This window comes from Triticum aestivum, chromosome 4B (genome assembly GCF_018294505.1).
Source record: "Triticum aestivum cultivar Chinese Spring chromosome 4B, IWGSC CS RefSeq v2.1, whole genome shotgun sequence".
NCBI lineage: Eukaryota > Viridiplantae > Streptophyta > Magnoliopsida > Poales > Poaceae > Triticum > Triticum aestivum.
The window spans coordinates 665,497,983-665,508,617 of NC_057804.1; the positions used below are offsets into that span (position 1 = coordinate 665,497,983).

The window sequence follows — 10,635 nt, forward strand, 5'->3', positions numbered from 1 at the left end:
TTTCTAATCCTCTCTTTATGCTCTAATTATTCTTCTGCGAGCAAGAGGCATTTGTTCTTTCCCAGCAAAAAAAAAAAAGATAAGAAAAAGGAGGCATTTGTTCTTTGCATGTAAAAAATGGAGCATGTGTGTGTTCAAATAGATGAGATGTTTACTGGAGCGTTTTGCAATATCTGGATTTTAATTGATGCGGTGATGGGATGGTCTATATTTTAAATTTAACAAAGATCTAACGGGCCAAAACGTTGGCCGATCTGGGGCTCACCCCACCCAGCTGCCGGCTAGTGTTCCCTTCCAAATGCTTGTGTGAGGCTCTTTGATACATACTCCCTCCGTCCGAAAATATTTGTCATCAATGGACAAAAAGGGATGTATCTAGAACTAAAATACATCTAGATACATCCCCTTTTATTCATTTTGATGACAAATATTTCCGGACGGAGGGAGTACGTGTTTGCTTATTTCAGTGGGTGAACCTCTGGCTGATCACGGACATGGATTAGTTGGTGCTTTTCTACGGGGATACATATCCCAGTTTTTGGTCTATTTCTCCTTCGAGACGTGCCGTTATTAGTCGATGTGTGATTTTGCAGCATGGTCACACATAACACATAAGAGAACACATAATCTGATAAATTTGATGGATGCGGACATGAAAATGCTGATGGATGCGGACCTCGAGCAACTGCTCAAGGCTCACGTGAACTTTAAGTAAGCATGCATACATGCTGGCTGCATAATGCTTTAGATAGGTTGTGGTCCATCGCGAATTCTCGATCAAGTCCATGTTTTTTTTCATGTCCGTCTATTTGTTTAATCATCTGATCTGGTTGGATAATATATGATCTTTCAGCATGAAATCTCAACCTCTCAAGTAATTTAATTAGTCAATTATATTCACCAAATGTTAAACTTCTGTGTCAATTAAGTTTAACATCCTTCAATGCAAAAGTAGCCTCACCTACTTTATGAACTACTGATCATACTATATCCGTTCGAATTTATTAGGCTCCCACATATTTTGGCTTAAATTTTAACCATCCATAATTAATAGCATACGGTTTATATGAAAGAGAATTCACACCATATAATTTTTGTAGAATTTCTTAATATTTTATCAGTTAACTTATCGTCAAAATATAATATTAAATACAAGGGGGTCTAATAAACCCAGAGGGAGGCAGTACTGCTTAAACCAATGCTATTTTTGGCCAGAATGCTTACTCTAAAAAGATAGATGGAGAATCACATTATCCACGTAAGTTGTGCTCTCAAGTGGCAAAGAAAGTAAAGGTGGTGCTGCATCATTGCGATCTCCATATGGTTCGTGTGTACGTGACAGTGAAGAACACGAGTGGTCGAGCCTACAAGCAGTCCTACCAAATAATGTACTTGGATGCAATGGCCGGACACAAATGCTGGATAACATTAACAACAGATCGAATTGCTATGTGCGCAAAATGCGAATGATATAATCGATGCTATGTTTTTGCCAATCAATTCTAATTAATTGGTGTTCAGTCAAATGAAACACTGTTTTTTCTAACCAATGCTAATTAATTTGTTGTTCAATCAAATCAAACAATATATAGTGGGCACAAGCTCAAACTCAAAGCTATATACATATATGCACAAATTTAGCTGTGTAATAGCATGACCCATGTTCTCCACGGCTGGTGGATTGTTTTTGAACATGAACCTTAGATTCTTCTTGTTTCAAAAGGCGAATCTTGTTTAAAAAATATGAAGTAGATGTAACTTTTATTCTGTGGATAAAGAAAACACATCCATACATTAGTAGAAAACAGGGCTTTCGTCACTGCCGGATCGGAGCATTAATCCCGGTTGCATTACGAACCGGGACTAATGTGAGCATTAGTCCCGGTTCGAACGGGACCTTTAGTCGTGCTTGGAGACACCAACCAAGACTAAAGGGTTTGCGACTGGCTTCGAACAGTGCCAACCCCTTTAGTCCTGGTTGGTATCAAATTTAAAATTTATCTAGTTTCTGTTTGTGCCATTAGTTTTCAAATTTGAATGATTTAAAAATGAATTTGTTCAAATTTGCTTCAAACCTTAGGTTGTGAATAATTTGAGTTTAAAAATAGTTTTTAATCGAATTCTTTTTGCTCCAAGTCACATGTCAGATTGTTGTCATAGTAAGATTTATTTGGTTATTTTTAGAATAATTTAAATTAGGATTATAATTAAAACAGTATTGCTTTGCTTATATAGTTGTTTTAGTCCTTTGAAGCTCTAGGTTGGTCGGTTAGAAACCAAATTATTTCAGTTAGTACCAAACAAACCAAATATTCAAATATGACCAAACTGACTAGATTATTTATGTAATTTTCTCAGAATGCTAGCTCATCCACATGTGGCATCTCCCCTTGGCCTACACACGTCACACCAGCAGACTACTAAGAAATGGTGGATGACAAACATGAAAGCTTGGTGCCACGTGTTAGTGTGCAACTACATAATTAGTGCATGCAAGCGTTGTGATTGCTTCTAGAGTGTGGCACTACGTGAAAGATGGGTGTCACTTAATAGTGTGTTGACTACTACAGAATTAGTGCATATAAGTGTCGTGCTTTCTTCTAGAGTGCTAACTACCTCATGAGTGTTGCTGGTGCTACTTTTTGGTTAGAAAATTTCTCACGTTGGTGATCCCCTATGTGCGCCTTTTGGTGATGGAACCATGAGCGGGTGCAAGTTACGGGACCATGAATGCACTTTAACATCCAAAATAGTTCACATATGTTATTAAAATTAACCTTTCTTAAAGTTACATGTTTGTTTACCCATAAAAATCTTGACTACATGGTCATCACTTAAAAAAATAGCACACTCAATAAATATAACAAGAGGAATGTTTAACACTCATCAGCCATACAATTCTTGAGCATATATATTCTTCACTATGCTCACCCGCATAACGAGTAACTAAAAAAACAGTGTTTGATGAAGAAGTAAATGAACTTCTAAGATAGAATAACCTTTTAAAAAAATCTCAGCACAATAATTTCGATTCTTGAACATATGATCCTTTTTCAAGTAATCACTGATGTTATTAGGTCGAAAGATAAATCTCAGCAAATGCAAGTTTCTGAAATCACGCGTGTTTTTTGCTCAGATGTTAGGGAACACTAATATAAACACATATCATTTGTATGAAGTGGTATTTTTGTGCAAATTATTTGTGCTAACCATAACATGAAATTCACATTTTTTTGGAAAAAATCATTAGAAGAAGATGATTAGGTGGAAAATGTTTTGTTGAGATGTTATATAAAAATAACTTAAATATGTAATTTTTTAAAAAAAATTAGTATTTTCTTTTGCATAAAGTTTGGGTGGGGGGCATGGCCCCCATAGCTCCTGCAATAGATCTTTAGCAGCGCCATGGCCACAGTTTGGTACAGTTTCTGGAAAGACATCATGTGCATTAGGTACTTGTAAGAGAGTGTTACAAAGCAGTGCGGAAGATTCACCTTATCTCGAGTACCTTGATCTCTCCACATGTGTTCTCCTGTCCATATCTTGGCTTGCAAGTTGCGATGAATGACTTTTCAGGCATATGCCCATCATTCTGATTGCAAACTTGCTACTTGAGCCTAACAAAGCTCGCAATTTCTTAAAGATGAACTAGTCTTAGGACATAAATTTATATGTTGGAAACTATAACTGCACATAATTTGTTCTAGAGAAGACTAGTATATAATGTTAGCGAGATGAGTCTTTTACGTGCATGTTGCACTTCTTCATTGGTTCTTCTTTCTTTCAAAGCTGAAACTGATTAAGAATACGCATGCCTTTGATAACACTCAATCAAGATCACATTGCCTATAAAATTCTTGAGTACATGGTCATCACAAAAAAAAGATCATGCTCAATAAAAATCACACCAGTACCTTTTGTGGTCCTCTAGATGGAAGCTACACATACCCCATGTTGGCACTCCGTTGCTTATCAAGCAAACAGCTTGATCACCTACTTCACCCCCACTCCACGCCACCAAGAAAGGGGCAAAATGATTGCCTAGAGAACTAGGAGATGGATGTCCTGGTCCAGAAGATCACCGGGTTCCATGCTGCCATCGCCAAGCTGTCATGGCTCAACCCATCACCAGACGTCGACGCGCTCTTTATAGAGTTGGTCACCGCATGCGTTCCCCCAAGCTCCACGGATGTCACCAAGCTTAGATCGAAGACGTAGGGGAAGCGAGAGGGCCTTACCCGCCTCTGCTATGAGGCCAAGGAAAAGCTGGAGGAGTATTGCCCTGACATGCTCGCCGCCTTCGAGAACCCGATGGGCCACCATGGATTGTTACCCTGGTACCAACAACTACATCAACCTCAAGAAGCTCGAGTATAAGCTTTTGGTGCTCCACGTTCCTTGTGGCATCGCCCTTTCCCGCTTAGGCTTCATCGGCTATGGTTCGTTTGTGTTTAGCTCCTTTCTCCTCGTCACACGCTACCTGCCTTACACCATGTTTGAAATGGACGACCTTTTTGACGTGCCCGATGACCGTGGCGATAAGTTGTTCTGCATGGACTTGGATGTGAGCATGCACATGTCCTTTCACATGGCCGACATAGAAACCTTGCCCGCGAGCTCGCCGCGTATGATGTTGTACTCCTGGACACACTCGTTGACATGGACGTCGAGGACATGGTGAAGGTGGTCGTGCTCCTCAGGGCGCACATGGCAGACAGGGTAACCCTTGTCGTGCATGGTGCTCATGGAGCGCGCGTGGTTCCTATACCCAATTTTGGACACCGTGGACATTGGCTGAGGCGAGTTTGAGGTACTGGCCGTGCGCCATCCCAACGACGATGTCGTGAACTCTATCATTATCACATAGAAATCCAAGGACATGCAAGCCAATGGACTTTGCAGCAAGTGTGGTAGGATGGACAGTACAAGCGTGGCACGGTGTCAGTGGTCAGCCCTCCGTGCAGGTTCGGTGAGATGGTAGCTGACATAACCCAGAAGATTGAGGAGTTTGCCAACGTTGAAGTGGCCTATTGATTGTTCATCGCTGGGAGAACTAATACAACTGGCTGCTTGACCGGTTGCAATTGTATGTGGTCATTATCATACAACTCTGGATTTCAAGTCATGTGTCGTTTGTACACAATAATGTGATTGTGGGACTTAAAGGCACGTATTTATGTGTAAGCAGTGTTGAGGATATCTTTTTTCTTTCAGAAATAGTATGTGCAAGTGATGAGGATCAATAATTTTCCTTGTGTGGCATAAATATATATAGATTGAGATTTTACGATTAAGCTATACAATTTTTTTACTGGATCAGTTGCACATTTCTCACAGAAGGGTTGCGCAAATAATACATCAGACCTTTAGTGTCAACAATATGCAACTGAGTAAATCTTTATTCTTGTTATTTATTTTGTTGTTTCCCTTAACTAGAAATTCAGTTGTCTTGTAGTTGTTTTGCATATTCAACCATTCATATGTGTGTATCAGCTTACTCTGGTACATACAGTCATATACATGGTGATCCGTTCATATCCTCATACATCTTTATTTATTCCATTTATATGTGCAATTCTAGCTGCTAAATCCTTTTGTGATGTTGATATTTTCTCTCTTGTTTATATTGTTCTCAAGAAAATTGATTTTTTTTCTGAAAGTTGTAGCACCTATTGTAGGACTTCAATTTGTTTCTGTTTTTCTACGATCTATATTTCCGTGTACAACTTCAACAAAATTCAGACCACAGTTGCACAAATTATATATGTGCAAGTCCAATGTTAGAAATGTGCACATGGATATCGAAATTTAGTTAACATGTTTTTGTTGGGGTTGCTTATGATTGTTGACCTTTTAGAAAAAAACAGTTTTCAATAAATTTTAATCCTTTTCCTAAGTCTTTCTTTTTCTTTTACATGTGTGTGTTTCTTACCCGTGGGCTTCATTTGTTGTTGGGATGTCTTTGGTTATTTCAAAATAAATGGTACATTTTTTGTGACGATCCTTTGATCGACAATTTACGTCATGTATTTTAGAACAATGGAAACCAGTGCAAAATATCATTAGTACTTTCGTAACTGAGAATTTGTTTAGAGTAGTTTAAATTGGCCTTTTTCGGAATTTAAATGTTTGCAATTTTCCTTTTCCAAGGGCATTCAATGCATACATACTGTAATGTACCATTTAAATGTCAAAAGTTCAATTGAATTCAAATGTTAAGAATTTTTCTTTTTCTTATTTACAATATGCAGGGACCTTCATTTCCGTTCTCTTGATATGTCTTATTTTAAAAACAATGTCTTGGGTTTTTAGGGGATATTGATAAGTCTTTTGTCGTCCTATAGAATGATGCAACAAAGCACATCCCAACAGAAAATAAAACCCGCCAGCAAGAACACACAAATATAAAGGAGAAAATACTTTCAACAGAAAAGAATTTTTAAAATAATATAGGAAAACGGCAATGTTTAAAAAAAACAGGTCGGCACCAAATTGTATCGTTCTAAAAAAATCAAAGTCGTCACTAAATGCTTTTACATCCACTTACATATATACATTAGTGCAATATGACTTGTAGAAAATAGCAAAAAAATATGACTTGTAGAATGTACCACCAATATTTATAAATAAATGACTTGCTAGTGGATACCTTACTCTACCAACCATGAACAACTTACAACTAGTTAATTTAGGATCAGTGGACTTGGCCACCCCCCCCCCCTCTCCCCCATAGTATGTTATGGTAGGGGGCTATGCCCCCACCCCCTCCCCCATAGTATGTTATGGTAGGGGCTCACTAGTGATGGAGTTGCGATGGAGTTGGCGCTCACCACGAGGATTGTCCCAGATCTGAATGATGTGCCTGTTGTGCTTTGGTTTGTCTTCATCACCGCATGGAAAATCTTCTCAAAGCATTTGGTGCTCAATATATCCACCCCTTCACCCGTCAGGGAAAAAGTCATCCAGACCTGCGTCATTGCATGTTGAAGTGTTACACTCGCAGGTATGGAGGAAGTCTTTCTTTTGTGTTATCATTCACATTCATCAGAGTGAGTCCTAGCTGCAATAACGTCACATAACCACACCATCAAGAGAACATCATTGTTTGACAATGTTGTGATTTTAGCTCAGATACATTGGCCCCAACAACTGAATATCAGAGTATAAGTATTTTTCAAAAGTATATATTGCATACCATAAAAGTCATTATGAAGCAATTTGAGGTGACCAGGGCTCTTGTAGATATGGACACTGAGACTAGGTGGATTGTCTTTCCTGGCGGAGTCGTCTGCGCGAGGAAGGGAGGTCACGACAACCTAGGATCCACGACGATGTCGTACTGGATGTCTTATGGATTGTATATCAGGTTTAGTTCCATGGTTGTGCGATCGACACTACTTGTCTGCAACATGATTGAAGCTGTTGGATATTGATCCGATGGTCGGTAAAGAAAGTGACTCTTGAAAACATTTTTTAGGCACCAGTTAAATAGACGGTCCCAAAAATATTAATTACAAAAGGTGATTTGAGGAGTCAAGTTTATGGACAGGCTAGACATGCTTTTAATGCTGAAATGTTGTCTTTAAGACTACTCGTTCCCTGTGAATAAGTGTACATGTACCTTTTGTACTAAGTCAAAGTTTTATATTTTTGACAAACTTCATAGAAAAGAGTAGTAGTACATGACAACAAATTGATATATTATGATCTAGTGATGCGAATTTAGTGCCATAAATTAATGCTACTAGTTTTTCCTATAAAGTTGGTCAAAGTTTTAAAACTATGACTTAAGACAAGAGCAAGATGTACGTTTATTCGTGAGCGGAGGGAGTACCTGCTGAGACCAATGTTTTGTGACGCCAAGAGATGTTAACCTACTTTTATGCAAGGTTTACATCTCTATGAAATGGAGCTCGATCGGGCAACTCCATGCGTGTTTTCAATTTTTCATGCTATACCATAATTTGCTTGGCTTAGTTTACCTAGCAATTTAGTGCTGCGGATAGCAGGAATTCGAACAGTTTGTACTCAAAACCGATTGAAAAGTTGGAGGTAAACAGACACCAACTCATGTGCAAGATGTACAGTAGCTTGAAGTAACAACTTTGCGTCTCATTGGACATTACTGCTTAATACTACTCCTTACTACGTACATGTCTCTCATAATAGTACTTTGCCCGTCTCCATCTCCACTGACAGAAGCATCACAGCTCCATTATCAACTTACACCATGCATTGCCTCATAATAACCCCAGCATAAACCATCTCTTCGCCGACCATCCCCTGAGTAATACCGCCATAATCCAAGGGGCAAACCAAAAATAAGTACCACTGCGTCGCCGGTGCCAAGACGCCGCCGCTGCCTGCCTACAGGCAGAAGCAGCCACCGTTGTACAGGCAGAAGCACGCTTCGAGCTGCCGTCCATGCTGCCGATGTCGCCCTGGCCCGAGTCGAGGCCATCTACGCCAAGATATTCCAGGCCACCTCGGAATCCAGCGTGCAACCCACGTCCGAAAAGGTGGCGGTGACCATGGAGCATCTGCTTCCTCATGAGGTCGTCGAGCGGGAGCTGGAGATGCAGGAAGCGGCGGAGATCGAGGAGCGCCGGGAGGAGGAGCTGTGCGTGGCCCAGGTCGAGGTAGAGAAGAATCTGTCCGTCGAGAAATCGGCTGTGGAGTACCAAAGCGAGCTTTGGCGCATCCACTACTACGAGTACTACAACCTTGAGGGCGGCGCCGAGGACGAGGACGAGGACGACGACGAGGACGCAGTCGACTTCAGCAGGTGGACGCGAAGCCCACCAATGGCGGCATGTCGCCAGGACAAGTCATCGACGTCTCATCTCACACCGGCGATGCATAGGCCGGCACGGCGGCGGATTTGTTAAAATTATTCATACTTAGGCTTTGTTTTTAATGCTGGTCTTTTGTTAGAGTAATGTTTAGGTGAACTGTCTCTGTTTAATTATACTAAAATTGCTTGATTCAGTAAGTCTGGTCTGTGTGTTGTACGCTCTTTTATGTTCCCAAATTAGCAAGCGATGTTAAATTATGCAATGACGTACGCGGGGGAAATTTCCACCAAAATTTCAATTATCAAACTCATCCCATGCGCATTAAGTAGAAGAATCGTTTGTGATGCACACTATCGTTCAAAGTGAATGGTGTGCGGCAGCACCACGCGCAAAGTTTCCCTCCACATTTCGAAATGTTAAGCCTACCGCCGAAATATCTACCCTCGCCCCTCCCCATCCCCTTTTCTCCCCGACCACAAGTCAAATTTTCCTTGTTTGCCCCTTCACTCCTTCCTAAGCTATAGTTGCTTCCTCGCTCTCACTGTCTCACATCCTACCGCCGGGGTCGCCATGGTCTTTTTCAAAGACCTCCCCAGCGGTTCCTCCTCCGACGACGACTCCTTCACCACCCAGATATGACTCTCTTCTCTCTCTCGGGCTATGGCTTGGAATGAAGGATTTTTACCCGGCGGTCGATTTGAATCATTTCTTCCTCTTGTAGTTCCCTAGGACCATCAATTGCAACGAATGGAGCGGGGTGGCTCAAGATTTGTCTGCTCGTTGTCACCATCAATCTCCATGCATGAAGCTAGTTGCATTTGAATCTGTGGACAGTGGGAGGAAGTTTCTGGCATGCGCAGAGAAGGTTAGACCCTCTTTCATTGTTACTAATCATTTGTTATATGTGATTCAGACACTGTCACGGTCCCAACCCATTCATACCACACCTTCAACCAAACGCATCCTAAGGCAGTGTCACCGTTTGTACCTAGTATCTAAAAATGTTGCCATCTCATCAGCAGTGCAATTAGAAAATTATTTGGCACCGCTTCAGTAGTTTGTGGAGCCAACTTGTCCACAGATCCGACCAGCCAAGCAGTAAAATACTAAATCTTTATGGCATGAAGGAACTGCGCGTCGGAGCAACTAGGAGTTCAGGTCCCTGATTTTTTTCGCTGCATCAGCTCGCCAGTGCAGGGCACCGGTGCGAGATGTAGCAACGGTTGTCTTTACACCAGTTTTGGCATAAATAGTGGACGCCTTAGTGCTATTAGTTCTATGTTACTAAATTTGCATGTACACACCTGTTAGTATCAATTTGCTGTCATCCAAACACTGTCGCTATGCAGTTGCAGTTATATTTACTTTCCTCTTAAAATGTTCAATTTTTTATTTATAGTACATGAGTAAGAACTTGTAGCATTGTTGTAGTTAACTAGGTGATACCCCGCGCGTTGCTGTGGAAATTTTGTATTGAAGACTGGATGCAATGATCAATATGAAAAATGATGCTAGGAATTTATCTATTGGAACCATGTATGGACTGATGCATAGAGCTTTTGACATGGCATACTCTTAATTTTACAGTAATATTTAGAGAAGCCTAATTATGGACACCAATTGGAAGCACAATCGACATAATGAACTCAAAAAACTTTGCAAGGAATTTGACTAAAATTTTTGGCATGACCTTTCCGTAATTTTCTAGCATTTGAACATGTCACAGGAAGATACTATATATTGAGAACAAAACATCGCAGGAAGATAGTATATATTTGAAACAATTGTAAGGAAAAGTATTGACACCAGTTGGAAGCAAAAATGACATAATTAGCTTAAT

At 40.4% G+C, this 10,635-nt stretch overlaps 1 pseudogene; it reads left to right on the plus strand.

Moving 5' to 3' along the window:
- The first annotated feature begins 4,056 nt into the window (after nucleotides 1-4,056).
- LOC123089788 (probable nicotianamine synthase 2) lies at nucleotides 4,057-5,034 on the plus strand (annotated as a pseudogene).
- Nucleotides 5,035-10,635: the final 5,601 nt, after the last annotated feature.